This window comes from Sus scrofa, chromosome 14 (assembly GCF_000003025.6).
Source record: "Sus scrofa isolate TJ Tabasco breed Duroc chromosome 14, Sscrofa11.1, whole genome shotgun sequence".
Classification (NCBI taxonomy): domain Eukaryota; kingdom Metazoa; phylum Chordata; class Mammalia; order Artiodactyla; family Suidae; genus Sus; species Sus scrofa.
Window position 1 is genome coordinate 92,623,964 of NC_010456.5, and position 27,176 is coordinate 92,651,139.

At 37.3% G+C, this 27,176-nt stretch overlaps 1 long non-coding RNA gene across 1 annotated transcript in view; it reads left to right on the forward strand.

The window, feature by feature from the left end:
- Nucleotides 1-26,340, forward strand: part of LOC102165722 — a 160,454-nt gene extending 134,114 nt beyond the window's left edge. Inside the window, exon 8 of the long non-coding RNA XR_002338473.1 lies at nucleotides 22,235-26,340. This is a non-coding gene — a long non-coding RNA (uncharacterized LOC102165722). The remainder of the gene's footprint in view (nucleotides 1-22,234) is intronic.

A 27,176-nucleotide genomic window follows, 5' to 3' on the forward strand; every position in this document is an offset into this window, starting at 1 on the left:
TGGCACCCCTATAATACAGATGTTGGTGAATTTAATGTTGTCCCAGAGTTCTCTGAGACTCTCATTTGTTTTTAATCTTTTTTCTCGTTACTGTTTTGCATCCGTAATTTCCACTAATCTGTCCTCCACCTCGCTTATTCATTCTTCTGCCTCCTGTGTTCTGCTGTTGGCTGCTTCTAATGAATTCTTTATTTCAAAGATTAATTGACCAAAGGTTTCTGGATTTATTTCTGTGTTCTCTATTCTGTTCCATTGGTCTGTCTGTCTGTCTTGGTACGAGTGCCATACTGTCTTGATGACTGTGGCTTTGTAATACTGCCTGAAGTCTGGGAGATAGATGCTTCCTGCTTAGTTTTTGTTCTTCAGTGTTGCTCTGGCATTTCTGGGTCTTTTGTGGTTCCATATAAATTTTTGGATTGTTTGTTCTAGTTCTGTGAAAAATGTCATGGGTAATTTGATAGGGATTGCATTGAATCTGTAGATTGCTTTGGGTAGTATGGCCATTTTTACAATATTTTTCCAACCCAGGAGCATGGAATATCTTTGCATTTCTTTACATCTTTTTTTTTTTTTGGTCTTTTTTGCCTTTTCTGGGGCTGCTCCCATGGTATATGGAGGTTCCCAGGCTAGGGGTCTAATCAGAGCTGTAGCCACTGGCCTACACCACAGCCACAGCAACACAGGATCCTAGCCATGTCTGTGACCTACATCACAGCTCATGGCAGTGCCAGATCCTTAACCCACTGAGCAAGGCCAGGTATTGAACCCACAACCTCATGGTTCCTATTCGGATTCATTAAACACTGTGCCATGACGGGAACTCCTCTTTAAATCTTCTTTAATTTCCTTAATGAATGTTTTATAGTTCTCAGCATATAAGTCCTTTACCTCCTTGGTCAGATGTATTGCCAGGTATTTGATTTTTTGAGGTGCAATTTTAAAAGGTATTTTTGTATTCCTTTTCTAAAGTTTCATTGCTAGTATACAGAAATGTGACTGATTTCTTAATGTTAATCTTATGTCCTGCTACTTTGCTGAATTTATTGATCAGTTCAAGTAGTTTTTGGGTTGAGTCCTTAGGGTTTTCTATATATAGTATAATGTTGTCTGCATACAGTGACAGTTTTACCTCTTTGTTTCCTATTTGGATGCCTTTTATTTCTTTTGTTTGTCTGATTGCTGTGGCTAGGACTTCCAATATTATGTTGAATAAAAGTGGTGAGAGTGGGCATGCTTGTCTTTTTCCAGATTTTAATGGAAAGGCTTTGAGCTTTTTCCATTGAGTACTATATTTGCTGTGGGTTTGTCATAAATGGCTTTGTTAAGGAATGTCCCTCTATACCCACTTTGGTGAGAGTTTTTATCATGAATGGATGTTGCTTTGTCAAATGCTTTTTCTGCATCTATTGAGATGATCATGTGGCTTTTGATTTTTCTTTTGTTAATGTGGTGTGTGACGTTCATTGCTTTGTGTATGTTGAACCATCCTTGTGAACCTGAGATGAATCCTACCTGGTTGTGGTGCACAATCTTTTTGGTATGTTATTGGATTCAGTTGGCTAAGATTTTGTTGAGCATTTTTGCGTCTGTATTCATCAAAGATAATGGCCAATAGTTCTCTTTTTTGGTGGTATCTTTGGTTTTGGAATTAGCGTGATGGTGGCATCATAGAATGTCTTGGGGAGTGTTGCTTCTTCAACCTTTTGGAAAGTTTAAGGAGGATGAGCACCAGATCCTCTTTGTATGTTTGGTTGGATTCTCCTGTGAAGCCATCTGGTCCTGGACTTTTATTTGTAGGGAGGGTTTTTATGACATATTCAATTTCGTTTCTAGTGATCTGTTCAGTTAATCTATTTCTTCTTGATTCAGTTTTGGCAGGCTGTAGGTCTCTAGAAAATGTCCATTTCTTCCAGGTTGTCGAATTTGGTGGCATATAGTTGTTGATAGTATTCTCTTAGGGTTTTTGGTATTTCTGTAGTATCTATTGTGACTTAACCTTTTTTATTGTTTTGTTTATTTGGGTTTTTTCTTTCATCGTCTTGGTGAGTCTAGCCAGAGTTTTGTCTATTAGGTTTACCTTTTCAAAGAACCAGCTCTTGGTTTGATTTTGTCTATTGTTTTTTGAATCTCTATTTGATTGATTTCCTCTTTGATGATTATGATTTCCTTCCTTCTATTGACTTTAGGTTTTGCTTGTTCTTTTTCTAATTCATTCAGGTGGTGGGTTAAGTTGTCGATTTGAGATTTTTCTTTTTTTGAGGAATACCTGTATTGCTATGAACTTCCCTCTAAGCACTGCTTTTGCAGAACCCCATAGATTTTGTTATTGTATTTTGCATCTCTTCTTGTTTAAGTTTGATATCTTGTATCTCTGTGCTCAGTGTTTCCTGCAAGTTATCCATCTTTGCCTCCAGTTTATTTCCAATGTCTTGCATCATCTTCAGCATCAACAGTCTAAAGTCTTTATCCTGGAGGCCAAGAATCTGCTGATCACTTAGCTGATTTTCTGGGGTTTTTTCTTTCTCCCTCAACTGAGTTATAGTTCTGCCTTTTCATTTTTATAGGTTTTTGGTGTGGTGACCTTTTTACAGATAATGGAGTTGTAGCCTCTCTTCTGGTGTCTGCCCCCCTTGTGGTTGAGGTTGGTATGGGGCCTTGCTGTAGGCTTCCTGTTAGGAGGGACTGATGCCTGCTCACTGGTAGGTGGAGCTGATTCCTGTCCCTCTGGTGGGTGGGGCTTTGTCTCTGGGTGAGATTAGAGGTGGCTGGGGGGGTCTTTAGGCACCTGGTTTACTGAGGGGCAGGGCTGTGATCCCACCTGGATTGTTGTTTGGCCTGAGGCTTCTCAGCACTAATGGGTGGGGCCAGATTTTCCCCAAATGACCACCTCTAGAGAAAGGCATACTGCTGAATATTCTCAAGAGCTTTGCTCCCAGTGACCTTCCCTCACAGCAAGCCACATTCACTGCTTGTTTTCCTAGGAGGTGCTCCAAGAACTGCAGTCAGTTTTGACCCAGATTCCTATGGAGACTTTGCTTTGCCCTGGGATCCAGTACACGTGAAAGTCTTTATTTGCCTTTTAAAATGGGGTCTCTGTTTCCCCCAATCTTGTGGAGCTCCTGTGCACAAGCCCCACTGGCCTTCAATGCCAGATGCTCTGGGAGCTCTTTGTCCCAGTGCCGGATCACCACAAGTGGGAGTTTGATGTGGGGCTCAGAACTCTCACCTCTGTAAGTGAGTCTCTGTGAAAGAGTTACTTTGCAGTCTGTGGGGCTTCCCACCCAGGAGGTATGGGGTTGCCTATATTGTGTAATCACCCCTCCTACCTCTTGATGTGGCCTCCTCTTCGTTTTCTGGGTTAGGATATCTTTTTGAGAGTTTCTGGTCCATTTGGTTGTAAATTTTGTTGTTTTTAGAAGTTGAACTCCAGTTCTTCTATTCTGCCATCTTAATCCCATCTCCCTCTTCTTCTGAATAACAAAATATGTTTGTTATTCATTGATGGTTTTATAAAACTGTCATTTATTCATTGTTATCTTCGATGATAGAAGTCATATCGGTATTATGTCTGTTTTCCTATTGAGATATCAATGTTTTAAAAATTTTCTCTATTGAACATACATTTATGTGGATAATCAAAATTCAATAAACATATTAAGAAGTGAGGACTTTGTAATGACCCAGAAGAAGTTAAATTTGCTCATATTCAACTTCAGTTTTGATTCTGATAGAATTAGTGATCTCTTTGGTCGGTAGCCAGTTAGACTTCTGGTCTCTCAAAGAGAATAACCTAGTAAACTTGGCATGTAGAAAGAAATAATAATTTTGACTTCAGTCCTCTTTGGATAATATAAGAGCTGTAGTCATAGTAAAGCAAATGTATATTATAACATTTTTGTATAAAGTCTTATCACAAAGCCGATAAAACTACATAAATGTCTTGCTTCTCCAAATCAGTGAAGCAAAATTTCTGATGAGGGCAGCATTTAAAACTTAAGCCCTTTTTTTTCCCTATGTCAATGACTCAGTTGGTTAAAAAATTCAACTAAGTTTATTATTTAGCTGCCCTGAGTTTATTCCAGATTACTTTTGGTTAAACCAGTTTAAACAAGAGAGCCAACTTTTCATTATAGGAAATGGTCACTTTTCCCTGATAATTGGATATTTACTTTAGAGGCCATTTTTCTACATGATTCTGACAATTAGGCCATTTTAACTCCTATTTTTATATTTTAATTAAGTTGAGTTTATTTTCACTTATAAGCCAAAATTAAAAAGATTTTTAAAAAGATAAGCCTTGGCATCACCATTAGTATTAGTATTCCCATTTATTGTGGGGTTGTGACACAGGTGTTAGGAGTATATGTAGAAATATGTCAGTCACCTAGAAAATGAATAATCTTATCTGTACAGTTACTGATTGGCTCTTCTCTAGTTAAAGGAAACTGTTCTTTAATTTGTGGGTGTAACAGGAAGGTTTGTTGTGGGTTCTGTCTTGCCCATGTAACCCCTGGAATGTCCTTACTGTTGTTGGGCATTAGTTGTGGTTGACCTCTAGTAGCACTGATCACCAGCCAGAGGTCTGAGTCATTACTTAACTACTTTAGGCAAGTGCCTGTTTTTTGCCAGATCCAGGAGATGCGGAAGGCCAGCCTTTCCTATATTTTTAGTTCCTCATTACTTACTCTCACGGCACTGCTTTTAGGATGCGCTCAATCTTGGCTTTAGTCTTGTCTCAGTGTTTGCATAAATCTGCTTATGGCATAGCCTTTGGGAAATTGAGTAACTGCATATGGATTTTTAACATTATGCAAATGTTGATGACATGTGCACACGTGAGGCTTTGAAGGATATGGGAGGCCTCTCATGTTTAATCACACATTTCAGTTGGGTGTTAAGAAAGAAAACACAGTATAGAACACCCTCCAGAATTATTGGTCATAGTAAGAGAGATAATGGGCCTTTTTTTAATCATTATTCTTCAGCCATAGACAAACTGCATGATATGTAAGAAATTTCAGAACTGCCTTATGATATTCAAATTATTTGGACTAACTGAAATTAGATGTTAAAAACAACAGAGAAATAGCTTTAATACTGTTCTTTGCGGTTAAACATTACTTACATAGCTATGAACTAATTGGTTTACTCATACAAGAATAGACTTAGGAACAATCAATACTAGCCTTAGAGAAAATAGTTCATTTTACCAGAACTTGCTCAAGCTTCTTATGAGGGCATATATTTGTTGCATAATACTTGGTCGATCCTCTTAGTATTCTACTCCAGGAAAAATGGTAAAATGGGTATATATGCAACGAAAGCTGAACTGTGAAAATTCGGAGACAGTTTTATTATCTTGAAACCTAAGCTCATATCTTCATTTCCATATTTTTCTGTTTGAGCTCTAAGAAGATTTTTTTCCCCCAACTTTTGTTTGTAACGTCAAGGGCCTACAAATATATTAGAAATAAAAATAAATTAGGGTCTTAAATTTGCCTCTGAGAATAGTCCACATCTTCTGCAAGCAGTGCACAAATCTTTGATTTGGGGATTGCATCAGTATAATTGTAACATCATTAATAGTTAGGGTTCTCTGGAGAAACAGAACCAATAGGAGATCTGTATCATGTCTCTATATATCTATATCTCTCTAGTTATGTACCCCCTCCTCTATAAATAAAGAACTGGCTTATGTGATAATGGAGGTGGTCAAGTCTCAAGGACCTTAGGATGAATCAGCAAGTTGGAGACGCAGGAAAGCTGATCATTTAGTTCTACATCCAAGCCTGAAGACCTGAGAATCAAGAGAGGCAGTGGTATAGTTCCTGCTTAGAGACTGGCAGGCTTGAGACCCAGGAACAGCCAATGTTTCAGTTCAAATCTATAGGTAGGAAAAAAGTTTGTCTCAGTTTGAAGGCAGTCAGTTAAAAGGAATTCTGTTGCTCGGGAGAGAGTCAGCCTTTTTATTCTGTTCAGGCCTTCGACTGATTGAATGAAGCCCACTCACATTAAGGAGGGAAATCTGCATTTCTCAGTCTACCAACTTAAATGTTAATCTTAACCAAAAACACCCTCACAGAAACATCCTGAATAATCTTGACCAAATATCTGGGTACCTCACAAGCCAAAGTGATACACAAAATTAATCGGCATCATTACCATCAACATTTGGTAGGAGGTGAAGAGGAGATATTAGAGGAAAAGAATTTAAGAACTTAGTACTTTCAGCAGCAGCAGCAGCAGCAGCAAACAGTAGAGGCAGAATTGATAGGTTTTGCTTCTTCCACTGACTGTGGATGGAAGTGGGCATCGACTTAGTGTTGCAAATGTGTGGTTTAAAGGGCTGCAGAAGCAATTACTTGGTGAATGTGCTGAGGCTTTTTTTCTTTTCTCTTTAATGCTAGACTTTAAAAATCAGACCATTTTTCACAACATTTAATGAAATACTATAATACTTGTATAGCACCAGGGGACCCATACAAAGTGCCACCAGTGATGTTGGAAGTGATCCCCAGAAGCAGAAGGAGAGTCATGATGTTAGAAGTTGAACTGTTAGAGATGTATCATAGATTGAGATCTGCAGTTAGCATTTTAAGATAAATGAATTCAGCCTAAGGACCATGGTGTGCTTAAAACAACAAAAAACAGTAAATTCATGAAGATGTTACTGCAGCTATCCAACAGATGTGAAAACCTTACACTTGTGAAACCCTTTTTTTTTTTTTTTTTTTTTTTTTAAGGGCTGCACCTGTGGCACATGGAGGTTCCCAGGCTAGGGGTCCAGTCAGAACTATAGCTCTGGCCTACACCACAGCTACAGCAATGTGGGATCTGAGCTGCATCTTCAACCTACACCACAGCTCACGGCAACAACAAATCCTTAAACCAATGAGTGAGGCCAGGGATCGAACTCACAACCTCATGGTTACTAGTCCGATTCCTTTCAGCTGCACCTCGATGGGAACTCCCAATGAAAATGCAGCTTAGCTTTTATGTAGATAAAGGAATGCTCTAAGAAAGGCATACCTGTAGACTGTAATGTGATAAAAAGTGAAGCATGACATTGTAGCTTAAAGTAAAAAGAAAGCAGAGGATCCAAATCTGGAGAATTGAATGTAAGCAAATGGTGGTTGCTAGTAGAGGTTTGGCTTAAAAAATGTCAAGATATTGGGAGAAGCAGCTTATGCCAACCAAGAGGTAGCAGATGAGTTCCCAGATGCCATTAAGAAAATCATTGAAAAAGCATATATGCCTAAATAAGTTTTTTTTTTTTTTTTTTTTTTACATGCAGATGAAAGTGCTTCTTCTGGAAAAAAATGCCATAAAGAACATTTATTACTAAGGAGGAGATGCGAGCACCAGAATTTAAGGCAGGAAAGGATAGGGTGACTTAAGAGTAGTTTAATGAATCATCTGAAGCGATGGCCCCTAGAAGCCATGTGAGGGACACAGTTTATTTAAGCAAATATTTTTCAAAACTTGTGCACCTCCATCAAATCTGATAAATGTATCTGACTCATTGAAGCAGCAGATACTTCTCTCCTCTCCAGTAGGCATCACCTTTGCTGAAACACATGAATGTTTTCTCTCCTTTGAACTCTATTTCCTCTTCAGTGGAATCTTGATGTCACTGAAGCAGTTGAGGCATATCTTTGGCTTCCTCTGCTGTTGTGAAATTTATGTGTGAATTTGAGGGCTCAGATTCTTAAGGTGGCTATTAAAAAAATCCCATTAAACTACATGAAGGAGGAAGAAAAATGAGTTGATAAGTTTAACACGTCAGTATGACATACTGCATGAAAACTTTATCAATAAAATAAGAATCTATCAGCATTTTGTTCTTTGGTAAGAAAGAAGGGGGAAAAAAAAGGTCCCTAGTCCTTGTTTGGCACCCTCTACATACCATTTTTTTTTTTTTTGTATGTGAATCTTAAATACTTTAATGGAATTATTTTTTAATGCAAAGAGTTTTTAAAAATGAAAATGCCATATTAGGGAGTTCCCATTGTGGCACAGTGAAAACGAATCTGACTAGTATCCATGAGGATGCAGGTTTGATCCCTGGCCTCGCTCAGTGGGTCTGGGATCCGGCATTGCCATGAGCTATGGTGTAGGTCACAGCCCATGTGGCTGTGTCTGTGGCATAGGCCGGCAGCTGTAGCTCCAATTTGATCCCTGTCTTGGGAACTTTTAGGTGTGGACCTAAAAGAGCCAAAAAGAAAAAAAAAAGCAAAAAAAATTGTTCATATTAGCATTAATATGATGTAGGAAATGAAGGCTGGATGAAATTACTTCATAAGGTCTTTTAGTTGGAAGCATTTATGCTCCAGGCAAGTGGGGCTGTAGCCTTACTAAATCTTGGGGATTCTGGGAAACGTATACCAGAAGTTCCATGTAGTGGAACTCACTTTTCAGGGGAGTGAGTATGGCTTTTATAGTACTAAGATTGAAAAAATAATAGCCCCCCTATTTGGAATGTTTCTTCTGAGTATTTATTATGTACCAAGTGCTGTGCTATTTGTTTTTCATGTGATCCTCACAAGAAACACAAATATGATATTTAAGTGCTTATTAGTTTTTTCTTAAATTATAGGTTCTATTTCACTTTCAGTGATCTGTCTATTCAAGTTATCTGTTCTTGATTCAACTTTGGACTGTATGTTTCTAGAAACATGTCCATTTTTTCTGGTTGTCCAATTTGTTGTCATATAACTATCATATTCTGTATTTTTTAATTCATGTAATATTAGCTGTTACTTAGCATCTTTCATTTTATTTGGGTCCTCACTTTTCTTGGTGAGTTTAGCTAGAGGTTTGTTGATTTCATTTACCCTTTCAAAAACTCAGCTCTTAGCTTTATTTATTTTGTATCTTTTTTCCTTTTTCAGAAGGATAGGTATCAGCTCTTTTCTAAATGTTTGATAGAATTCGCCTGTGAAGCCATCTGGTCCTGGACTTTTGTTTGTTGGAAGTTTTTTAATCAGTTTCAATTTCAGAACTTGTGATTGGTCCATTCATCTTTTCTATTTCATCTTGGTTTAGTCTTGGAAGATTGTACTTTTCTAAGAATTTGTCCATTTCTTCTAGGTTTTTCATTTTATTGGCCTATAGTTGCATATAGTAGTCTCTTCTGATCCTTTGTATTTCTGTGATGTCCGCTGTTACTTCTCCTTTTTCATTTCTAATTTTATTGATTTGAGTGTTCTCTTTTTCTTGATAACTCTGGGCTAAGGATTTATCAACTTGTTGATCTTTTCAAAGAACCAGCTTTTCGTTTGATTGATCTTTTCTATGGTTTTCTTTGTTTCTATTTCATTGATTTCTGCTCTGATCTTTGATTTCTTTGCTTCTACTTATTTTAGGTCTTGCCTCTTCTTCCTCTCGAGCTGCTTTAGATGTAATATTTATTTTGTATCTTTAAAAATATCTTATTTCCTCTCTTTTTTTTTTTTGGTCTTTCTGCTCTTTTCTAGGGCTGCTCCCATGGCATATGGAGGTTCCCAGACTAGGGGGTCTAATCAGAGCTGTAGCTGCTGGCCTATGCCACAGCCACAGAAACGCAGGATCTGAGCTGCCTCTGCAACCCACACCACAGCTCACAGCAATGCCCAGATCTTAACCCACTGAGCGAGGCCAGGGATTGAACCTGAAACCTCATGGTTCCTAGTCGGATTCATTAACCATTGTGCCATGATGGGAATTCCCCTCTCATCTTTACTGTTTCCTTCCTTCTGCTGATTTTAGGTTATGGTTGTTCTTTCTTCTAATTATTTTAGGCGGTAGGTTGTTGTTTGAGATTTTTCTTTTGAGGAAGGCCTGTATTACTATGAACTTCCCTCTTTTAATTGCCTTGGTTTCAGCCCATAGATTTTATTTATATGGTTGGGTTTTCACTGTCATTTGTCTCCAGGTATTTTTGCTTTTTATTTATTTTATTTTTTTATGTATTTTTTTAGGGCCACACCTGTGGCATATGGAGATTCCCAGGCTAGGAGTCAAATCAGGGGCTGTAGCTGCTGGTCTATGCCAGAGCCACAGCAACACCAGATCTGAGCCACCTCTGCATCTATACCACAGCTCATGACAATGCTGGATCATTAACCCACTGAGTGAGGGCGGGGGTCAAACCTGCAACCTCATGGTTACTAGTTGGATTCATTTCTGCTGTGCCATGACGGGAACTTCTGCTTCTGGGTATTTTTAATTTCCTCTTTGATTTCACATTGGCCCATTAGTTTTTGAGTAGCTTGTTGTTTAGCCTCCATTGTTGTCTTTTTCTTGTGGTTGATTTCCAGTGTCATGCTGTTGTCAGAAAAGCTGCTTGAAATAATTTTCACCTTTTAAATGATGCTTGTTTTGTGTCATAGTATGTGGTCTACCCTAGACAATATTCCTTGTGTACTTGAAAGGAATGTATTTTGGTTTTTTCGTTGGGGGGATGTGATGTCCTGAAGATAGCAATTAAATCTAATTGTTCTATGTGTCAGTTAGAATTTCTGATGCCTTACTGATTTCTGTCTGGAAGATCTGATCATTGATATCAGTGAGGTGCTTTAGTTTCCTATTAGTGAATTCCCATTAATTTCTTGCTATATGTCTGTTAATATTTTATGTATTTTGGTGCTCCTATGTGAATGATTGGATTGATCTTTTTATCACTATATAGTGTCTTTCTTTATCTTACTGTATGGCCTGTATTTTAAAGTCTTTTTTTTTTTTTTTCTTCCGATATGCATATTGGTACCCTCACTTTCTTGTCATTTTCATTTGCATGAAATACCTTTTCCATCCTCTCACTGTTTTCCTTTTTATGGTTGTATCTGTGGCATATGGAAGTTCCTAGTGTAGGGGTCGAACTGGAACTGCACCTGCCAGCCCACGCCATGGCTATAGCAACTCAGGATCTGAGCTGCATCTGTGACTTATGCCACAACTTGTGGCAATGCCAGATTCTTAACCCACTAAGTGAGGCCAAGGATCAAGCCTGTATCCTCACAGACACTATGTTGGGTTCTTAAGCTGCTAAGAAGCAATGGGAACTCTCATCCTCTCACTTTCTTGTTTTTTTTTTTTTTTAGGGCCACACCTGTGGCATATGGAAATTCTTGGGCTGTGGGTCAAATTGGAGCTGCAAATGCCAGCCTACACCACAATCACAGTAATGCAAGATCTGAGCCACGTCTGTGACCCACTCCACAGCTCATGGCAACACCAGATCAACCCACTGAGTGAGGCCAGGTATCAAACCCATGTCCTCATGGATACTAATCAGGTTCTTAACCTGTGGAGCCACAATGGGAACTCCCATCCTCTCACTTTGAATTAATGTGCGTCCTTCACCTTAAAATGTGTCTCTTGTAGTAGCATATAGTAGGCTCTTGTTTTGTTATCTAATCTGTCACTTTGTCTTTTGATTGAGGCATTTTGTTCATTGACATTTAAAGTAATTAGTGACTGATAGGTTTTTATTATTTTAAACCTTGTTTTCCAGTTGATTTTGTATTTCTTCTTTGTTCTTTTTCCATTTTTACTTTTGTGGTGTGAAGGTTTTCCTTTGTATTATGCTGAGTTTTATTCTTTTTGGTTTTTGTGAGTCTATCACATGTTTTTGTGTTACTTTGGTTTTCAAGTACATTAACAGATTAGTAGAAATAGTAGTCATATAAGCTCAAACACATTCTGAAATACCTACATTTTTATACTCCCCTCCTTCACATTTTGTGATTTTGATGTCCCATTTTACATCTTTTGTTTTTGTTTTTTTTTTTTTTTTTGCTGTTCACTGTAGTTGTAATTTGCTTTCACAATTTTTTTTTTTTGGTCTTTTCTAGGGTCGCAACCATGGCATATGGAGGTTCCCAGGCTAGGGACCTAATTGGAGCTGTAGCTGCTGGCCTATACCACAGCCACAGCAACACCAAATCTGAGCCACATCCCATGGCAATGCCGGATCCTTAACCCACTGAGCGAGGCCAGGAATTGAACCTGCAACATCATGGTTCCTAGTCAGATTCATTTCCACTGCGCCACTACAGGAACTCTAATTTTTTTTTTTTTTTTAATTTGTACTGGCATAAGTGATCTACAATCCTTTTATATCTTTGCCTTTGCCATCATGATTTTCTTTTTCCTATACATTCTTGCTTCTTTTCTATTTGGAGAAGAGCTTTTAATATTTTTAGGATAGGTTTTATATTGCTATATTCTTTTAGTTTTTGCTTGTCTGAGAAGTTCTTTCTCCTTTGCTAAATGATGATGTTGCTGGGTAGAGTATCCTAGGTTGAAGGTTTTTTCCCTTTCAGGACTTTGAATAAATATTGCCACTCCCTTTTGACCTGCAGTATTTCCATAGAGAAATCAGCTGAGAGCCTTATGGGGGTTCCCCTTTGACTGACTCTTTTTTCCTCTGGTGTTTTTTGAATCCTCTCTTTAACTTTTGCCATTTTAATCATGATATGTCCTGTTTAGGTCTGTTTGGGTTCATCTTGTTTGGGACCCCCTGTATTTCTCGTATTTCAATATCTTTTTTTTTCCTGTTTGGGAAGTTTTCAGTTATAATATGTTCAAATATTTTTTTGATCCTCTTTGCTCTGTCTTCTCTTTTTTGGAACCCTATTATGTGTAGATTGACATGCTTTGTATTATCCTATAGGTCTCATGTGTTGGTTTCATTTTTTCCCCCCATTTGTCTTTCTGTCTGCTGTTCTGATTGGCTGATTGCTGCTACTCTATCTTCCAGAACACTTAATCATTCTTCTTCACTTAATTTTCTATTTATTTACTTAGTAGCTAGTTTTCATCTTCTTAAGTGAGTTGTCTAATTTTCATTGGCTCCTCTTGATAATTTCTAGTTTCTTGTTAAAGTGATCTGCATTTCAACTGATAGTCCTAATATCTTCAGCATTTTTTTTTCTTTTTTTACTTTTAGGGCTACATCTGGGGCATATGGAGGTTCCCAGTCTAGGGGTTAAATTGGAGGTACAGCTCCCAGCCTATGCCAGAGCCACCACAATGCCAGGTCCAAGCTGCATCTGTGACCTACACCACACTCATGGCAATGCTGGATCCTCAATCCACTGAGTGAGGCTAGGGATCAAACCTGTGTCCTCATGGTTCCTAGTTGGATTAATTTCTGCTGAGCCATGATGGGAACCCCTCTTCAGCATTTTTATTGCCTCCCTTTTTGGGATCTGTTTGACTATAGAGTTAGGTGATTTTTCTTACTCTTTTAATTGGGAGTGGTTCTTCTGCTTTTTCATTTTACTTAGGTTTCTCTGACACTATGAATTTAAGAGAAACAGTTGTCTACTGTGATTTTGAAGGGCTGTTTTTATGTTGAAGCATTTCCATGTCCCTTGTGGGAATCCAGTATTTTCAGTTCAAGGGCTTTTTTGGGTATGGATGCCTGCCGTGTCTTTGCTCAGGGTGTGCTGTTACCGTTTTGATAGGCAGTGTAATTGGTGTTGTGGTGACCAGAGCCTGCACTGAATATTGAGTGGGACTTCTTTGCTCTTGGGTTATCACAGTTCTGTTGGGGATAGGTTCTGCTCCCCAATTGTTGGAGTCTAAGCTGACAGATCTGGTTCTAAGCTTCAGTGTGGGGTAGGCAGGACTAGAGTGCTCCTGTTGGGAGAAAAGCCACACCTCCCAAAAGCTGGCCAGCAGAACATGTGCTCTGTGAACTCCCCTACCACCCACGAACACCTGACAAGGCCTGCTGCTGCTGGACCTGCCTCAGCTGTGGGAATGCTGCCTATTGGCTTGGATGTCCCTCAGGTGCTGTTGCTGGAGTAAACCTCCTGAAGTTTTGCCCTGCACCCACTGTGGGAATGTTGATAAGCAGCTCAGATTTCAGTCCTGCCTCCACATTGTGGGCAACCTGCCAGCACTTGAGCACTCTCAGAACTTGGAGTGGTAGAGCTGCACCTTCTCTGAGCAGGCTGAGAATGTGAGTATTAGGGTTAGGCCATGCCCCTCCCTTCCTGTATACATTGACAATGGGGCATCTATGATGACCCAGGCTATGTCCTGAATGCACACCCCTAGTTGTAACATGAATCACACTCCAGGCCTTTTAGTCTGTTTCTGTATAACCAAACCAAATCTTCTTCCTGGGTGTGTCCACTGAAACCTGAGTTTTAGCCTCCAGCTGCTGCACATACCAGCCAGCATGTGTCTTGTGGTGGGAAGTACAGTGACATGACAGGGACCATCTGTGCTGGTCTATCTCTGTCCTGCCTGCCACAAACCAGCTGTTGCACTCTACTGTTTGCCTCTGAAGCTCCCCATCTGTCTCAGATGGTGAAGGAGGTTTCTAGTGGGAGAGAGCCTTTCTTCTTTCACAGCTCCCTTTCAGGGGCATGGGTTCCCATCCTGATTTTTTTCCCCCCTTTCATCCTCCCAGGTTATTTGGTGATCTTTCTTGCAGCTTGGATTGTGTGAGATCTTCTGCCAGTGTTCAATAGGTATTCTGTATTTTTTAGTGTATTTGTGGGAGGATGTGAACGCACATCCTCTTCTTCCACCACCTTGATCTCCTAGCTGAACTTGTTTGTGAAAATACAACATTTTTGCCTTGCAGATAATGTGGATAATACCAGCCTCCATGTATAGGAGGAATTTAACTGCTAAAATGAACCATATAGGCATGGTGATAGCAATCATTTCGTGTTTCAAAATTGATTTCATCTTAAGGATGTGAGACCTTGCAGTATTATCACCATTTATTCATTTCCATCATAAAAGACATTATTCAAGGAGTTTTTCAGCAATTTTAAGGGAGATTATTTTTATTTCATCCTATCTGGTTTTTGCTTCCCCCCCCCCACAATCAATAAATAGAATGTATTTTCTCTCCCTATCTTTCTGTTTATATTTCTTATGGAAAAAGAGTTGTGTTCCTGTTAATGTTAGATAAGGTGTCCTTTGTCAAAATACTAAACTTATCCACATAGGCTAGTGATTCTTAACCAGGGACAATTTGAAAATTTAGGGTGAGTGATTCTTAAGGCCCTATGTAATCCTGACATTCCATGAGAACCACCATTTCATATGCTGAAAACATTTTCATGCAAATCAAACGTAGACCTTGCATTTGAAGGTGACAGAATTTTCCATGCATTTTAATGATCATTTAAAGAACTCAATCCAGATGGCAGAAAGGATGATATTTTTTTTCCCTAGAAAAGCTGGATTTTTTTATAATGATATATATTAAACAGGAGGGAAACAGATGTTATTGCAATATAGTTTCTTTCATGAAAATGAGACACATGTATTTCTTGTTGCTTGCAAAAAGTATGAGGAGATGACTAAATTCTTTCTTGCAAATAGATACCAAACGGAAATTTATGTCAGAGAATTTGCTTCTTATTTTCATCTTTTTGAATGCTGACACTATTGTGTTGCTATGGAGAAATCGTGAAAGAACAATATGAGCAAACAATAGGGGTGAATAACAGTCCTTTTTTATTATTAAATAGCCAAGTGTTTATTGAAAACTGCCTTTGAATTTTTAATCTGAAGTAAGGAGCTTTTTAAAATGATTCCTTCAAACAAAACTTTTCATTTTTTTTTAAACTGCAATTAATATGCCACTAACACTAAATGATTCTCTTTAAAATTCCAGAGGTCCTTAGAAGCACCTGACAAAGTATTGTCTTGATTGCCCCTGTTATGGTGTGATAAGACACTAACAAAGATACTATATCACAATGCCAAAGACACACACATGGGTTTTCTGCTGACTGTCTAATCTAAGGAAAACAATGCACCTCTCTAGAAGAATTCATTAATAAACCACCACATCAGCCTTTCAGAGATCATTTGACAGCTAAAAGCTAAAATTAGAAAGGTCACATGATACAACTTTATAGCCAAAATTCATATCATGCATTACTGATGCTGACATCATTGGTTAGTTGTGAGATGAATAGTCATAGGCACAGGTACACATGGAGAAGGTTGTTTTGCCCTCTGTAAGATTTTACTCATGAAAATACATTGCTGAGCAGGAGGATAATTTTATTCTTGGTAAAGTAAATTGAAAGATTTTTGAGTTGAGATAAGAGAATGAATACATAATGCTATTTTTTTTTTTTTTTGTCTTTTTGCCATTTCTTGGGCTGCTCTCGTGGCACATGGAGGTTCCCAGGCTAGGGTTCTAATTGGGACTGTAGCCACTGGCCTACACCAGAGCCACAGCAACATGAGATCCCAGCCACACCTGCAACCTACACCACAGCTCACAGCAACGCCGGATCCTTAACCCACTGAGCAAGGGCAGGGACTGAACCCGCAACCTCATGGTTCCTAGTTGGATTCATTAACCACTGTACCACGATGGGAACTCTATAATGCTATTTGTTTATCATCAGCAACTAACTATTGGAAGCCCAGAAAGAGGCTTCTAAGTATATGAACATGAGCTCATCCTAAAGAACATGTTACTTTCCTCAGGAAGGCATCTCAAGGTCCTGGATGATTGTTGGACAAATTCTTAGATTCAATAGAATACGCTTCCTTCTAAAATGTTGGATTCATTTCTTGAACACTGACCTAAAATAAACTTCTCATTTAATAGCCTTAAATCAGATAAGGAAAACTTTGTTTTGTATGCACTTCAAATTAAATATTGGTATAAGAACATTCTACCTTTGGGCAATAATTTACCTTTGTGGTCATTATAAATCTATATTGCTCTGTAAGATTTCTCCTTTGAGATTGCACATTATGGCGCACATAAGACTTTTCAGTGAGTTTCTTTACTTCTTTTCCTCCCTCCCCCCTCCCTTCTTGAGAATATTGGGAGTTTGGAACTGAAAGGGAGTTTAGGATTGTGAAGCCCTGTCCTTATTTCTGATGTGAATAAACAAGAGTGAGGAGGATGGAGCTGCATGTCTCAGGTCACATACCCAGCAAATAATACTTATGAGCTTCAGGCTTGACAAAAATGTATGGGGCCAGTCTTAGGATGCATAAATTTGTTCTTAAGCAAGTTCATTCTGATGGGATTTGCTCTTAGTTTTCCCAGTGCTTTTAACTTTGACATAGGTTCTTTCGGTTGCTTTTCCTTTTTGTCTTAAAAACTTACTCTTCTGAGTCCCCTCACCTGTATTGGAAATGAAATTTAGATCCAGATTGCCTAGAAATAAATGGTTGCTCTGCCGCCTACTAGCTGTGTGACCTAGTGCAAATTACCAAACCTCTCTGTGTCTGTTTCCTCATATGAAAAATCAAAATAATGATAGATATGAGGACTGTATAGACTATTTCATATAAAGTACAGAATACTTAATATAAAGCATTGAGTATAGATTTTGTTCATAGTAAATAACTGGCAGTGGTAACTATAACTGCTTATTATCACTTTCAATGTGGTATCTTATAGGTATCTCAGATTCCCTATTTTCTGTTTGAAATTTGTGTTTTCTACATTTCCAAATTGGGTTGGTAGACAAATGTGGTATACATAGGAGATGAGAACTCTTGCTCTTTCTCAGTTCTCTGCCAATGACCCGCCAGTCACTTAATGAATAGATATTGTTGATTCTAGATTAATAAATGTTTCATCTATCCTCACCTCTGCAATGGTAATACTACCGTCTCATCCAGATCTTCATTGCTTTTTCATTTTAGTTTTTAGAATATAACTTTTAAATGTATTAAATATGTAAAATAAAAATTTTTGTTACAAAGATAGGTTGCTCATAGAAACCACAAACCATCAATTCAAGATATCTGAAATCAATTTTACAATGAAACAAAAACTGATTTGATATTCACATAGAACAACAGACAAAGCTATAAACAAGGCCAATGTACAAAATAAAATTCATCAAATACAGGCTTTGAACCTATTGCCTAGGATGTGTCGTATTTCTTCCCACTTAGAAAGTACAAAGCCTCAACTCAAGGTTCACACTTGCCTTGGTCACCTGTAATAATCCTGTTTATTTTTCACTGTCCCCATGAGCATTGACATGGGCGACAGTCTCTATGGCTACTTGCCTCTCCTATGTTGCAACTCTTCCTTCTGCTCCATTCCAAGTACTGACACATAAATTCCCACATGCTGTCTTTGAAAACATACAAATTTCTTTTGTTTGCTTCTACTGATAAATTCCTCACCATACTTCTACTGATATATAAATTCCCAAAAGGGTAACTACTTATTTTCCTTAAAAAAAAAATCACCAAAATAAAGGAATGCTTGAGGTTGCTTCAGTGTTCACGTTTGCTTTTCCAGATTTTTTTTACTATTTTGATGAGCCTTATTTTATAAAAATATATATAGCATTGTCACAAAGTCAGGTTTAGAAATAAACTACCCAAATAATTAAGCATTTACATTTTTTCTCAAAAATGAGGGCTATAAATACTGCTTCTGTGTCTGAGTTTGAACTTGTACTTTCCAATAATCTCCTATAAAAAGAATTTAAGTCACTGGACAGGTGAAGTAAGCTTAACCTTGTTTTTCAAGTTTTGAAATTCCCCATGGGAGATAAACTGCTGTTAGTGGCTGCAAAACTCCGTAAATAGTATTACCTAAAAAAACACTAAAATAGTTTTTCAAGTGTTTCCTGTACTTCCCTATACAGCATCTGTAGGTCTTACAGCACTTTGGCACAGTTTAAGGCAAAGTTCAGAATAAGTAGAAGACAGATACTTTGTGCATAGTTTTATTTCCTTAATGTTGCTTTATGTTAAGACATTGTTTCTCTGAGAGAAGTCTTTAAAAGTGACATGATCCTTTTTCACTAAAAATGAAAAAAGATCAGTTAACTAAAGACTATTACACTATACATGTAGAGATAAGAGAAAATACTAAAGATGAAAAGAAATGACTTCAAGCAGACTCTAGAGATGTGTTCAATAAGAAAAGCTTTGGGGGTATTTTATTGTATCTGTTGTACAGAAAACATGTTTCTCTTTTCACCTTTAGATTTTAGATGCCAGCCTCACAGTAGGGAGGAGTTTTTGAGGAAGACAAAGGCAAGGCCAAGAGTCTCAAACCGTTGGCCCTGTGCAGCAAAAAGCAGTTTAGTTAAATCTTACTCCTTTCCTTCACGCATTGTTTCACTGAAAGCTCTTAAAATCAAACAGCATTTTTTTTTTTTTTTCCTTCTTGTCAAAATCTAGTACTGACATGACTGAAAAAGTATTGGGAAAACCCAAGCATTGGATATATACAGAGTGAAACATGATGGGGTACTATAACCAAGGTATATGGTTAGGCAGCTGATGACCAAGTCTTCTACCAGATTGCTTTCCACATGAGGAATTTAATATTTTTCTAGCTTTGGGAGTTCCTGTTATGGCTCAGTGGTAACAAACCTGACTAGGATACATGAGGAGGCAGATTCAATCCCTGGCCTCACTCAGTGGGTTAAGGATCTGGCGTTGCCATGAGCTGTGGTGTAGGTTGCAGATGCTGCTCATATCCCGTGTTATTGTGGCTGTGGTATAGGCCAGCAGCCTCTAGCATGGGGATTTGCATTTGCCGTGGGTGTGGCCCTAAAAAGCAAAAAAAAAAAAAAAAATTCCAGCTTTAATCAGATATAAATGACACATAATACTGTGTAACTTTAAGGTGTACAATGTGTTGATTTGATACTTACATATTGTGAAATGATTACCATTACAACATTGACTAACACTTCCATTGCATCACATGATTACATTTTTTTGTGTCGAATATTTAAGGTCTACTCTCTTAGCAACTTTCATGAATATGATTCAGTTTGAAATATTTAAAAAATTTCAGCTTCATTGAGGTATAATTGATGGATAAGATTATAATTTATTTAAAGCATACATCACTGTGTTTATAATACAGTATTATTAACTACAATCATTATGCTTGACATTATATCCCCAGAACTTGTTTATCTAATAACTGAAAGTTTGCACCATTTGACCAACATCTCCTCACATTCCCTACGCATCCTCTCGTATCTACCATTCTAATCTCTGCTTTACTGAACTTGGCTTTTTTTAGGTTCTTATAAGTGACATCATACAATATTTATTTTTAATTGCATACAGCAATGCAATGGGTTTTATTCGCTCTGTGGGTTGATTTTTTTTTTAACAGAAAAATTTGTGAGAAATTTCTTGTCATGCTTTGAATTTGACAATATTCAATACATTGGTAAAAAACTCCCCCCCTCCCAAACAATTTCTTGAACTTCAGATGTTTTAGAGAGGATTTTGAGCTTTGCTATTTTTTTTTTTTTTTTTTTTTTTTTTTTTTTTTTTTTTTTGTCTCACAGAATGCTTTGGCTTTTCACATACTTTAAGAAGAGAAAGCTGGGAGTTTCAAAAGCATACTTGTCTGTGGTTCATGTAAGTAGTGTCTTGAGAATGCGCCTTTGGTCTTTGCATTTTTGGACCACAGAGCTAAAAGTATAGAATCATCATAAAAATTATAAATACCACTGGAATGAAAATGTGGGCCTTCTGGATGTGTCTATTACAACTTCTTACCTGTTACATTTCTGTAACTAAAGGATTTTTGGATTATAAGATTTCATGTTTTTAGGTAGTTTTGAATTACATTATTTTCCATTTCTTTGACCTCAGATTTTAGTTTCACTGTCCTCTACTTTGGAATCTTAAACTTCTATTTGAATTAATTCCATCCTGGACTTCTGGGGGACTATTATAACTTGGTGTACGTAGTATCATCAATGTCTGACTCATACGACTTATGTGCAAAGCAGGTCCATGAGGTGTTAAATAGCCTGTTTCTATGTAACAGTCATGTTGATCTAGAAGAATTAAAAACTTAATGTTGGAGAAATCTTATTTCTTCAAATAAGCTCCCCTAGTGTAAACTGCAGGGAGCTTGTGTGAAGAAAATTAATTTTAAGAATTTATATAAGGTTGAATGACTGTATCTTAGGAGAAAATTGCAGAGTTGGTGCTCAGTAGGCTGGTGGGGATGAACAAAGGCATAAATTTTGGAGGTCATGACAGATAACTCCAGAGTTTATAGATTTGAAGAGTGTGAGAGGATTCTGTATAATCTGCTTACCTCCTGTGCTTATTTTAGCTGAGATGCAGACAGAGGTGGGCCATGGGACTTCACCTGTTCAGTGGTTAGGACGAAGACCTGCTATAGAAACAGCGGGTTCATTTCTATTTAAGGTCTAACATTTAACAAAGAATAATAACTACTAGATGTTTTAAGTCCAAATAAATATAATTTTAATGAATTATTCTTATGGTAATTCAGGTTTAATTGCACCAAATTTCTTAAGATCCTGTTGAAATATTCTTTTTTTAATTTTTATTTATTTTAAATGATTTTAATGTTTTCCATTATAGTTGGTTTACAGTGTTCTATCAACTTTCTACTTTACAGCAAGGTGACCCAGTCACACATACAAATATATATGCTTTTTCTCACATATCCTCCATCATGCTCCATCATAAGTGACTAGATACAGTTCCCAGTGTGGTTGCAAAGGGGGAGCAGGAGGGAGTGGGATGGACTGGGAATTTGGGGTTAATAGATGCAAACTATTGCATTCAGAATGAAATACTCTTAATGTAATGCTAACTAGGGATAGGAGACTGAAAGGTACCAGAGGAATGAATTGTTGGAGGTTTTGAGATAGTAGATGAACTGCTGGACCTGTGGATATCAAGGCTTGGTGTATTTGATGATGGATTTGTTGGCTTGAAATGTTTGGCTAAGGATTAGATGTAAGGATTTAGATGTACAATAAGTTTGAAATTTTCTAGATTTGTTGAGAGTGTGTGGAATTAACCAGAGATACCTACCCAAGTTGCTGTTGTGCCTGTTGAGCTGCAAGCTAATGTAAGGCCTAATGAAGGTAGACTCGCCCTGTGAGCTGTTCATAACAGGTGGAAGCACACTGTGTATGTACAAAGATACAGGAGCATTATGACCAGTGTAGCTACTGAGTCTAAAGTAACCATGTGATTACATTTGGAAAAGGTTAGGTGTACATTTTCTGCCTAAGTGAAATTGAAAATGTGGTACCAGGTGTACTGGAAAATAAAAAAAAAAACTAAAAAAAAAAAACCAAAAAACTTTAGCATTGGGGAACTTGAGTCAGTGCTACCTGTATTTCCTACTCAAATAGTTCATTATTGGATTGATCAGTTTGAAGTTGCTCTTCACTGATGCAGTTTATCTTATACTAGCTGCTTAAGTGCTCTTTACTTAAAAATCCTAACTTGTCTCCCTCCTTTGGTGTAGCCTCCTCAAACTCATGCTTCATACCCAAGAAAAGTGATTTCTTCAAAGACAGAAATGTGGTCGTATAACTGCCCTGCTTTACTCCATTGTTCTCTTGCTGCCCAAGAACATTGTCCTCATTCTGCAGGATGAGGTAGGAAGCCCAGTTTCTGACTTTGGTTTACCTCTGAATTCTTCTTTTCTACTGTGGTCCTATCATGATAAGATGATAAATATATAACATTTGATACATGTTAAAAATGAATTTAATTAAAAAATAGGAAAAATAATATATTATCTTGGGTAAACATCACAGTTCTTAGAAACAGTAATTTGAAAGCTGGATACTTTTGAAAACTATGTAAGGTCAATCCTCATTATATGTGTGTGTATTAGCTATTATTAAGCAGTTTATTACAAAGTGTCTAAACCAAAAAAAAAGAATAGGATTGATTTGAAGCCTAGATAGAAAATAACAGGAAAAACTAATTTGGGAAAATATTATTCATCTTAGAGTCCAAACAAATTTGGTTTTGACTAAAGAGCAACACATTTACTCCTAATTTTTGATTGAGGAATTATGTAATATGACTACTGGACAAAGATAGTTCCATTACTTTGGCCACCGTCATCAGTGACTTAGGAGGTTTTTCTAATTTAAACCTTTCTTTTTAAAGAGCTTCATAATTCTACTTGCGAATAATTTATTTTCATTTACTGACTGCATTTACAGGTGATTGAAATCTGGAGATTAAATATCAGTGTTTGGCTGGCCTATATAAATTGTGTCATCTGCATAAAACTTAGCAACATAGAGATGATAAACAATTCTATATTTAAAATGTTGATGTTTTGATATGACCTATGATGGCAGTCCCCCTTTATTGAGCTTCATCTAGGTGGCAGTTTCATTAAAACGTATAAATGCTGCATTTTCCACCTAGGAAAGTGCAAGTTTTAGGACTGTGCTCCATTCTCATTAAAATGTTTAAAATAACTCTGTGCTGTGAACCCTAGGCAGTAACACCAGAAGCTGATAGGGAAGCATGAGTTCATACACAATGTCTAAGTTTCTTTTATAAATTGCTTTGGAAGACATTCAATGCCATATGATATAGTCAATTTTTCTCTGAATGTGAAAATACTAAGTTGAAGTAAATGCTCTTTTAAAATTTTGATATTAAATTGCTGAACTGCCTCCTATAGAGTTTGTGCTGGTACTCACTATGTGTATGAGACTATGTCTTTACCCATAACCTTATAAAGTCTGACTTAGAAATTATCAATAGTTCAAATCTTTGCTAATCTGGTAAGTGAAAAATATAATCCTGTTTTAATTTTTCTAATCACTAGTGAAGCCAACAAAACTTTGAAGAAAAGTCATATTTATTGACTTTTTAGGTGTACAGTTTGATGTATTTTGTAAAATGTATACAGTTGTATACAACCAACGCCACAATCAAGATAGAGAACATCTTCACTATTTTGCACCTTTGTATCCAATTTTCTGCCTCCTCTCCAGTCACTGGCAACCTTTGACCCACAGTGCTTACAAAGATCTTGAGAGAAATAAAGTGTAGCATGTCGGGGTCATCAAAATGGATTTCCTTTCTCTTTGTGATCTTATCAAGTCTTGATTACCTTAGCAGCTTTGTGGTGTTTTGGGAATTTTGTATTTCACCTAGGTTTTCTAATGGTTTCTTGGTGAATTTGTCTGATACTATATAGGGCATGCTTTGTTATCAGGTTAGTTCCCTACTCCTAGTGCCAATTTTTGTATTAAGACATGTTTTGGTGTGATTAGAAACACTCTCTAGATTGAAGTGGCTTATCACAACAAATAAAAATTTATTTCTCCCCATGGCTACATGTCTGTCGTGGGTTGCATGGAAAGTTAGTCTGCTACCCATGCTTGCTCAGGCATCCCAGGCAATAGAGGCCCTTCCAACTTTGGAGTTATATTTTTTTTGGAATGCAAGTCTTCCTTACTTGTCATCATGGGAATAAGAGATTTATTTAGGCTCTTATCTCTACTTTTCTATGTTTTAGCCAATACTTCTGTTCATGGCCTATTACCACAGCTAGTTACCTGGTAGTATCTGAAAAAAGGGTGGCTAATATACTCTTGTCCTCTTGGAGGGAGAAGAAAACTGACAGCTACCATGGAAACTGATGTTTACTGAGAGTTTACCATATGCCATGCATAGGAGACTCATGTATTATTTCTGTTCTTAAAAGAATCGTATGGAATAGACATTAATAATCTACTTTTTAACATGAGAAACTGAGGATTATGCCTTTTTGGTGTTTGTCTGTATCAAAACACCACCAGTTTTGGTACAATCAAGATTTGAATCCAGGGTGTCTCCTATTTGAAAGTCGGTTCTTTTCCCACCAGGAAATAAATTATTCATGTAATAAATATTTACTGACTTACATAAATACGTTATAGTAGATGGCATAGTCTTAGTTTCTTTTCAGAAAATACTACTGCTGCTGGAAAACTTCCTCTTTAGTGAAAAATGTCAACAAAGAATCTGTCGTCTCTCATCTATGACATGAACTACTAGCTCATGGGAACTGAATTCTGGAACGAGTTACTTGTTTTCAAAATTTACCCTGATGTCTGTCACTGTGGAAGATAAAACCACTTTTTGTAGAAAGATTTTATAGACTTAAAAGGTAGGAGCTGTAAAATATAAGCAAAATAGACATGCTCTGTGGGTAACTGTGACATATTTCATATTAGATTTTCAATATAAATAGTACCATAGAGCAGCAAACTATGACTGGCACATTACATGTTTTTAATCATTAAAAGACGGGAGGTTTTGGTCTCAGAGAAATTAACCTTGGAAGAAGATACATTGTGCCTAGTGCTATACATTTTGAGTAAAGTAGGAAATTGTGTCTGAGGAAAACCTGACCCGGAGAAATCATACCTCGTTTTCTCGGGTGTATGGGAGAGATGTGTCCTGACAGTAGAAAAGAAGGTAATTTTGGAGGCTGTACTGCTGCTGCTTAAACATTTCTTACTTATGTGGAAGATTACTTGTTATTGTGGCAAACTCTGAAATACAAAATTATGATGTAGAGTAGATGTGCATTTGTTGGGGTGGAGGGAGTGTCTACCATGAGCCAGAGGTGGTGCCAAGTATTCTACATACAGTTTCTTATACGAAATGGGAGTGTCGAAAAAATGAGTCCAATACTACAAATCATTTTTACCATTACGCAAACCAATGATGTCAGCAACTACAGGATTGTGGAAAATTTAGGATTAAGAAAGTTGAGGGGAGTTGTTTTGGAATTTAATAAAATGTCAAAAGAGTTCTTGGGGAGGAAAAATTGGAAATCAATGTTGCTCTGACCCCTCTAGGCCAGCAAGAAAAAGATGAGTATTTTGGAGTTAACTAGCCTGTTGAGAATGGGAGTCTGTGATTTTCAAGAGATTATATAACCATGTATTTACCCAAAATCTTTGCAAATATTACCTCCTTAGATGGCTGTGATTTTCTTGATAATTTTGTGATCCCATTGCTTCCTTTTGGTTCTTTACACTGGTTGCAGCAGAGGACTGCTGTCAATAAGACCATAATTTGTCTTTTGAACCAAACTTGCATTACAGTTCTCTTTGCTTGACACCAGCTATCGATTGCAACCTGAAGTGTTCACCCCTTCTTTTCTAAGTTCATTGCTTTCTGTTGTTAACGAGGCTAAATTCCATTCCGTTCCTTGTGCACAATGCTCAGTGACATACTAAACACTGGGTTTTTCTTCATAATATTGTATTATGCAATTACCTGACCTATACTGTTCAGTCATTAATGGATTACACATGTAGAGAAAGTGTAAAGTTCACTGTGAATTATTTTAATTGAAATGTAGTTGATTTACAGTATTATATTTCAGGTGTACAACTTAGTGATTCCCTAGCTTACCACATTATGCATGATACAAAATTTTTATAATATTAGTGACCACAATCCTTGTGCTATACTTACTTGATAACTTGATAACTGTATCTCTTAATCCACTTCACCTATTTTGCACAACCCCCTCTACCTGGAAATGAATAGTTTGTTTTCTGTATCTGTTTCTGTCCTGTTAAGTTTGTTTGCACTTTTTGCCTTTTTTTTTTTTTTTTTTCTTCCCCCTAGGTTATACCTGAGGCATATGGAAGTTTTCAGGCTAGGGGTCGAATTGGAGCTGCAGCTGCTGGCCTATGTCAAAGTCACAGCAATGCCAGATTTGAGCCATGTCTGTGATCCACACTGTGGCTCACGGCAATGCCAGATCCTTAACCCACCGAGCAGGGCTAGGGATTGAATCCACATCCTCATGATCACTAGTAAGGTGTGTTACTGCTGAGCTGCAATGGGGACTCCTGCTGTTTTTTTTTTTTTTTTTTTTTTTTTAAGATTCCACATAAAAGTGAAAGCATACAGTATTAACTTTCTCTGTCTTACATCTCTTAGCATAATACCTTCCAGGTCTGTTCATGTTGTTGCAATAGCAAGGTTTTTTTCTTAGTTACGGCTGAGCAATATTCTGTCGTGTGTGTATGTATAGGTATACAAACAGATACTCCATATCATCTTTATCCATTTATCAGTGGATACTTAGATGCCTCCATATCTTGGCTGTATTATAAATAATACTAAGGTGAATATTGGTATGAATATATCTTTTCAAAGTAATGTTTTCATTTGCTTTTCTTTTTTCTTTTTTTGCTTTTTCCAGCCACACCCACAGCATATGGAAGTTCCCAAGCTAGGGGTTGAATTAAAGCTACAGCATCTGAACTGCATCTGCAATTTATACTACAGCTCAAGACAATGCTGGATTCCTTACCCACTGAGCGAGGCCAGGGATTAAACCTGCATCCTCATGAATATTAGATTTGTTTCTGCTGTGCCACAATGGGAACTCCCTCATTTTCTATGAATAAATGTTCAGAAGT